This window comes from Ursus maritimus, unplaced genomic scaffold (assembly GCF_017311325.1).
Source record: "Ursus maritimus isolate PB19 unplaced genomic scaffold, ASM1731132v1 scaffold_7, whole genome shotgun sequence".
NCBI lineage: Eukaryota > Metazoa > Chordata > Mammalia > Carnivora > Ursidae > Ursus > Ursus maritimus.
Window position 1 is genome coordinate 63,694,842 of NW_024426885.1, and position 8,524 is coordinate 63,703,365.

Sequence of the window (8,524 nt, forward strand, 5' to 3'; positions counted from 1 at the left end):
CAAGCTTCTATATCTGACTACCAGTTGACAAAAAATACAGAGGAAAGGTGAAAATATTAAATGATACTTTAAGGATGCCATCAGAAAAATCCAGGCTCTGGAAAATTTTACAGAACAAACATCCCAGTTTCTTCAATACATGAAAAAAATGCAAGACGCCCATGGAGGATTATCTCCTAAATCTCAATAGCACTGGGGTTTGAAGCACAGACTTCAAGCAACAGAGTGTCTTCGACACAAGTACTGCCTTTGCCATTTATCAGCCGTTTGCATGGAGAAATTAATTTAACCTCTTTAAGTTTAGGCTTCTTTATCTATAAAATGGTAATACTAATAGCAAGTATCTCATAGAGTTGGGAGGATTGAGATAATGGACATAAAACATTTAGCTCATTGCCTAACTTATGCTACATGCACAATAAGTTATTTTTATAATCTTCATCATTAAAGAATGTGTGCTGAATGATTAAATGAATGAGTAGAATTATTTGGCTAAAAACACTGAATATGAACTATTTTTAGCGGATAATGTTGGCCATGTCATTGACTCAATATCTATTGGGCCCTGGAGCTGGTGCAGAAGGTCCAAAAATGAGTAAGATGTGACCTCTACACTTGGACTTCTGCCTTGTCAGAAAGAAATCCTCCATGTCTGAACCCCAAGGAATACTTACTAATGAGGATGTCAAGGCCCCTCTAACAGTCTGCTGAGAAGAACTTTCAGAATAGAGGACTATCATTCATTGTTCTTTCCTACAGAACCTGGTCGAGGGGTGAGTAATGCTCATTGTCACGACTGTCCTCTGCAATATTGAAACACTTCAGAACTATTAACATTCTTAACAGACCTTGGCTGCTTTCATCTGGCTCTTTTCTGCTCTTGTCCCTCCCACCTGTTCCTCCTTTCCGTCCTCAAGGTTTCCTTCTGCTGCATACACTGCCTAAGGATCAAAAGACAGACCTCGCCATCAGTATGACTCGGACAGAAGAAAATAAGCAAACAGAATGTTGCCAGAATGTTAAGAGAACAAGTACTTCCTCTTTAGAGAAGAGACAACTGACCTACTTAAAAGCTGAGATCGGAATGACTAATGCAGTACAGACAGTTCCCACCTTATAAACACTCAACTTACAAATGACCCAGACACACATTACTGTCCTGCCCCTGCCCCAGCCCCAACCCAAGAAGCTGCTGTTATCATGGGCCGCTAGGTCCAGGAATGGGGAAAAAATGAAGATTTTATGCAATCAGGGGATTCAAAATAAAATGGAAAAATCGAGGCAAGAATAGCTTGCTTTCCCAACCATATCTCAAGTTTATTCACTTAACTCTGTTTTGCTGCCTAAAATTCTATATTATAGAGAGTCATGATTAGGAAGCAGGGCTTTTTAAGAAGGCAACTACTTCTAATGGGAGTTTTTGCAATCCTCCATTACTTTCAGTAATTTTTCACTAATGATATGAGAGATTCTTAATGTCAGGGTTTTTTTTAATGTCAGTATTTTTAAGCAGACAGGAAGATTGCCCTGATTTCGTCAACCGCATTAGGTAGTCGGCACCGTAGGCACAGCCCCTGAGCAAGCGAAGGTCCTTATAAGTCTAATTCACAGCCACCACATGTAGGAAACCCAACCACCATTTGTACATGTAATACAACAGGAAAGGAACCCCCTGGAGTTCTTATTTGGGGGGGGGTCTCTAAGATGGATGACGTAGACTGAGATGGCCAACAGCAAAGCCTACGCCCTGGAGGAATGCCAACCAAAGTAAGAGAGGCCAGCAGACAAAGAGAAGCCGATCTGAAAAATGTATAAGGAAACAGACACAGAGAAAAAGAAAGAGAAGGTGGGAAAAAAATTCTGCTGAAGTCGTTTGAACTCCTAGAAATTATGGACTTCCTAGTTACACAAGTCAATACGGTCTTAAAGTGCTTAATAAACTCTCAACGGTGTTTTTTGTCCCTTATAAACAAAAGCCCCAGAAGAGCTTCATTCTCAGACCCACTGGTTTACTTTCTGGCTTGTCTCTCCCTGACCACTCCGCAGGCATTCACCTGGTTCCCTAGAGTAGTGACCTCTCTCCTCAGGGGCTCGTCTTCCAAAGGCAGCTCCGAAAGTGAGACTGGCCAGTTGCCCAGGTCAGCTTCTCCCCCTGGAGCTGGCCTACAAAGGGGGAATGCCACACTTCTAGGTGCAACTTCCTTTCCTAATTATGTGATCCAGGCCCTCATTTTCCTGCTGTGTTGTTGGAGGCACCCTGAACAGTACTAAATGGAATTCCAAATACTTCTCAACAGCTTTTGAAAACAGTGGAGATACGCCGTGAGGGTCCCCAGAGCTGGTCTGCAAATATTTGCGTTGGTAGAATAAGTGAAGTTGAACACTCGGTTACTATGGGTAACCAATGGGCATTTGTTTATTTCATTTCAGGTTTGAGCTAAGGTTTTTGCCAACTTTATTTCAATGTAGTTTGTGTAGTCATTTCCCAAAAATTACATGACCTTCTAGGATCTTCTTAGATTTTTTAACATTTTATGACAAGGGGGGGGGAGAAAAAAAAGGGAAAGACAGAGAGAGACCATATTTAATTCTACCTTTCTTTAACAAAAATTTTTTTTTAATTTATTCATTTGAGAGAGCATGCAAGGAAGTACAAGCAGGGGGGAAAGAGGAGGGACAGAGGGAGAGGGAGACACAAACTCCCTGCTGAGCAGGAAGCTGCACACGGAGGGGGCTCAATCCCAGGACCCTGAGATCATGACCTGAGCTGAAGGCAGACACTTAAACAACTGAGCCATCCAGATGCCCTTAATTCTACCTTTCCTTTCTTTCTTTTTTTTTTTCCTAAGATTTTATTTATTTATTTATTTGACAGAGAGAGCGAGAGAGCACAAGCTGGGGGGAGCAGCAGAGGGAGAAGCAGACTCCCCGCTGAGCAGGGATGCCCGATGTAATTCTACCTTTCTAAAATAAGTATTTCCCGGTCACCAGGGTGGCTCAGCCGTTAAGTGTCTGCCTTCGGCTCAGGTCATGATCCCAGTGTTCTGGGATCAAGCCCCGCATCGGGCTCCCTGCTCAGCGGGAAGCCTGCTTCTCCCTCTCCCACTGCCCTCTTGCTATCTCTCTGTCAAATAAATAAAATCTTTAAATAAAATAAAATAAAATAAAATAAAATAAAATAAAATAAAATAAAATATTTCCTTCCAGTTTGCACCTAATGTATTTTTTTTTATTTTAAAAGTCAGAAAACCATTTGTTTTTTCTTTTGATTTCTAAAGCTCCGCCATAGATTTCTAATGGTTGCTGATGGTCACCTGCTACGTGAGCTCCCGGTAGCCGGCAAACAATCTGGCCATCAGCAGACGGGGCCAGAGAGGTACACTGGGGTTGCTTCGCCTTGCTGCTGGTACTGATAACTTCCTGCTTCAGTTTGTCTACAACGATCTTGCCTTCTAAGTCCCAGATCTTGATGCTGGGGCCCATGGCAGCATAGAGCCCGATCGGTTAGGACTGAAGCCCAGGGCACTGATGATGACCCCACCACCTAGAGTACAAAGATGCTTGCCTTTGTGGAGGTCCCGCAGCATGGCCTGGCCCTCCTTCCCTCCGGAAGCACAGAGGGATCCATCTGGAGACACAGTCGCAGTGCTCGAGTACCCTGTGTGAACAACGTGATTGGTCTTCAGCTTGTAGTCTGCCTCATTCCATACACTGACCAGCTTGTCCCAGCCACAGGGGACGATGATGGGATTGCTGCTATTGGATGAGAAGCAGACACAAGACACCCACTCCGAATGGCTCTCATCCTGGACAGTATATTTGCATACACCCAGAGTATTCTACTGCTTGATGGTTTTATCTATGGGGCCAGAGACAATTTGCAGGGTTGTCAGAGGAGAACACCCCACTCAGCACATCCTTGGTATGGCCTTCAAATCTGCATGTGGTGGTACCCGTTGTGAGATCCCAAAGCCGAAGGGCTCCCTCACAGGAGCCTGTGAGGGCAAACTGGCCACTGAGGAGATGACCCTGAGAAGCATGCAGTGGATGCCCTAGTTAGTCTCCTCCCTGGTCAGCTTCTATGTGATGATGGTCTTATCTCAAGAGGCAGACAGTATCATGTCCAGGAACTGGGGAGTGATGGGAATCTGCGTCAACCAGCCATTGTGGTCCTTGAGGGTACCACAAAGTGTCATCTGCTCAGTCATGGCGGTGGCGAGAGTGGCTGTCCCCACAGTGATAAGGATGGATCTGCATGGTTCAGAGGGACTAGCACGATGACAGCTCAACCACGGCCCTACTGAGGAATAAAGAGCTGCATCTGATATATTTCTATTTTTCCACATGTAGAATCCCAGTGATATAACTGTCTGCTTTTTCACTTATATTAAAAAGTAAAAGCTTTGGGTGCCTGGGTGGCTCAGTCAGTTAAGTGTCTGCCTTCGGCTCAGGTCATGATCTCAGGGTCCTGGGATGGAGCCCCACATCGGGCTCCCTGCTCTGTGGGGATCCTGCTTCTCTGCCCCTCCCCTGGCTCGTTCTTTCTCTCCCTTTCTCTCTCTCTCAAATAAATAAATGAAATCTTTTTAAAAATATATAAATAAATAAAAATAAAGGCTTTTCTCCATGCCTGGACTTCATAAATGTGATTTAATAGCTACATATGTAATATATCGTAACTGTAAACGGAAATATAATTTAATAATTCTATCTATTCCTTCCAATAGGTATATAATTTACATGATATTCATAATTTATATTATCTAGTCGCTAGACATTTTAATTTTTTCCCCAATGGAAAGTGGGATTATTGGGTCAAAAATCTATGAACAGCTCTTGCTGTGTATTATGTAAAATCCATTCTCAAAAGAATTATTCCAAGTCACTCCACCAGCCAGCCACGGGTGTATGTGTATGGATGTTTCATTTAACATGCAAAAGATCCTGTCTTTGAAACTGTCTTCTATTTCTCTTTTTCTTGTATAATAGGTATCACATGTTGCCTTAGGGGACATCGTATAATCTAAAATCTGAATTTCAGAAGGATTAAGTAAGACTTAAGAAAGGAGACAAAAAATGAAAGCATGCAAGTATGCAATTTTTCTATTCTTAAATCGTTTAAAAGTTAGCACTATTAATGTATACTGTTCATAATTCTTTTCCCTGTGTTAGACACCGTAACGTACAGAGAAGAATGTAATCTTGCATGGGCATGCTATCCTACCAGGCAAGACTCTGGTTTCACAGAGCATTCAAACAAAGATGCGGATCTGTCATTTTATACTCCGCCAAAAAACAGGTATACCTTGTGAGGGAAAAAACTGTAAGGAAAAGAAGATAAGAATCAGAGAAGGGAAAACGTAGAGATTTCATTTGAGAGCATTTCACAAAGAAGAGGGGTTAAAACTTACGAACCAATACCATTCACCAACAGCCCATGCTTTTCTGACACTTGATGCATCTACCTTCTCTGTTCCAAGGTCTGAATCTTTCTTTAAGACAAGTATCCAAGCTGTAAATCTACAGGGAGCTTTACTTAGGAAGCAGTAACAGGCTGAGGTTGGGCTATGTGGCCCTTGATGAGGACTCGGGAACAATCTTTAACTCTGGAATTCTGCCAAGAATGAGGCACAGCTCTGGGGTAGACTTAGGACAATGAAGACGGAAATGACTGACACATTTAAACAGATTCTGGTGAGACCGCAGAGACCAGCAGCCCTAAAATAGATTGCATGCAAACTTGATAGACTGTTTTCAACTCCTTGCTTACCAGAGAAACGTATGTAGTCTTCATAAAAGCACATAGCAGGTTATATGATGATTATATTCCAAATGCCATATGCTAAACTTTTGGATTTATACAATTCACCCATAGGCTTTTAAGTATATATAAAAGCAAAAAAAAAACAAACAAAAAACCAAAAGCAGGTCAGAAAAAAGACTATTTCTAAGAAAACCCAAATTATTCTACAATTATTCTTCAAGAGTACTAAGGGTAATTTATGTGAAGTGCTTAGCGCATTCAACCCTTCATTCATTCAGCAAATTTTTACTAAGTACCTATTAGGCGTTAGAAATTCAGTGTTGAATAAAGGTCCTTGCCCTCTGGGAACATACATTTTCAAAGGTGGAACAAGAGAGGACAGACAAATAAATATGATGCCTCTAATTAATTAAATTAATAAATATAATTTATGTAACAAAATTGCGTTAAGTCCTCGAAGGTCACATAAAGAACTGAAGTGGAGGATGACGAAGTTGCGGAGGTGCGAAGTGCCTAAAGGAGATGGCTCTTTGCACCTTCCAGCACCTATCATTTCCAAGATCTACGCCAGTCCTTCCTTCTTCCTCTGGCCCGCACCAGTTTACCGAGGTTGCAATGCCCCCACCCCGCGTGCACACAGTCATGCACACGCACTCCTCTTTTCTGATGCCAAGACTTGGCTCCAGTATTATGAGACTAGAAAACGCTACTTTAAAGAAACTGCAGGCAATAGGCACTCCCAGCTGCCCAAAATCGTACTTGGTTATTGAAGCTGCAGCTTGATGGGTTTTTTTTTCCAATCACCACTTTAATTTCTCATTGCACATTAACCAAGAAACCACTGAACAAAGAGCATTTGAGAAAAAAAAGTACCTGACTTTAAACACAGAGAGAGAAAAACTTGGGGGTGGGAGAGGAGCGGCGGCACTCACCAGGCACTGGTCGCAATCGGTCCACTACTAGTTCGGACAGCGTGGATTCGATTCTCCGGAGGTTAGAAGTAATCTAACTCTAGTCCTCAGGTCAGTCCTCACCAACTCAAAAGAAATTAGATAAACCCCATCTGGGAACTTGTACCTGAAGGCTGCTTTCTGCAAGTCTCTCAGAGAAGGTTCAAGAAGCCCAGCAACGGGGATCCCACCAACTGCATACATCTCACCCGGGCTAGGAGGGGGAGGAGGAGGGGCCGCTCCCAGGCTTTGACTCCCACACACTCCCACTTGTGTGCTTGACTAACGAGCGAGGGCAGGCATATGTTGGTGTCTAGGATGGCCTTCGTGTCTTACATGAAAACCAAGAGTCACGTTGCAGTTCTCTTAAATCTGCCCCAAGGCACAGGTCTTAATTTTTTATTTTGGCAAAACTTCAGTTAAAATGAAGTCATAGAAAAGAGCTCAAAGATGCCATAGACTCTTGCTGGCTCTTTCTGGCCCCGGCTTCAAGAGGCGCACGTCAGGTCTCCTTAATTGGACTCACTTGGGATAGTTTAACCCTAAAGAGGAAGCAAATGAATAACAGGTTTGGTTTTTGTTTTTAAGTAATACGCGGTCACCAAGAAAGAACGGCAGTTCAATTTAATCCCATTAATTACCTGGAGGTCTTGTTAAAAGTTAAGACTTACCCAGAACCCTCAGAGGTACTTATACGGTCTGGTAAATCCATTGATATAAAGATGCGAAAACCATGCCTTCACTCAAAGAAATAAATGCCAAAGTGTGATAGTTGGGGCTTGGGCGCTTAGTGGGAGTGCTAGCGACAGCCCCTGACCTCACACCTGGACAGGTTTTTTATTCAATCTGTATGAGCTCAGCCCTGCTGGTCGATAGTGTTGATGATGCAGCTGCCACTGATGTAAACACTTGGTCATTTGTAGGCTGTGTACACAACCCAAGTTGGTTTATAGACAACAAAAAGACCAAAAATCCATTTATATCAGTGGGATACAAATGTAATTAAGGAGATTTTTTACATCTGTCCTTCCCAAGCACAGCGGCCGCCCCAGCAGTGCCTGGCTTGGAGTTGCCAGAGGCTCTGCTGCTTGTGTCTTGGGCCATGTGGGTGGGTGTCAAGAAGCCCACATGGTACGATGCTCATTTCCTGCATTCTAGGCAAACAGCAGGTGGACTGCCTTCTGACTGTCTTGACAGGCAAAACCACCACAAATCCCAAAATGTGGTGGGCAATGTAAATCCATGAGAAGAGTGGAAGGGCACTGAAGGGGGAATAAGCACTTCCTATATGATAATAATGTGATGATGATAACACTCTAATGGCGGAGTATTTGAGATTATTAAATAAATACGGTTAACTCTAGCTCCTAATTCACATATAACTGTCATATCAAGAGCCATGTAGTGTCTTTATTAGGTAAAGATTTTACCTTTCTGTCATTCCAGTTGAGCAAAGAGGTTGAGTGGCATAAACGTAGTCCCCGTAGAAAAGAGGATGAAGGAGAAAGCCTGTCCTGATCAGTACCTGGAAATCAAGGGTAAGAGTGAGGAGGGGAAGTAAGCTATTTGACATGTGAACTGACTGGTCTGGATGCAAAGGATTATTATATAGGTTTGAATGAAAAGCCAAAATCAAAGGAGTTTTTGACACACTCTCCATCTGGAATCTTGGAATGAGACCTCCATGCCAAGGACTCTGCCAACCTCTGGCAAGGGGTTCAGATGGATGGGTTGAGGGAAAGTAGAAGAAAAGACAGTGTTCCTTGTTCCCTTCAGTGTGTGCCCGGTGTGCAAAGAATCCAAAAAGATG

At 42.9% G+C, this 8,524-nt stretch overlaps 1 pseudogene; it reads right to left on the reverse strand.

Annotated features, from left to right (window-relative positions):
- Positions 1–3,267: 3,267 nt before the first annotated feature.
- On the reverse strand, positions 3,268–4,208 carry LOC103667738 (annotated as a pseudogene).
- Between the last annotated feature and the right edge of the window lie 4,316 nt (positions 4,209–8,524).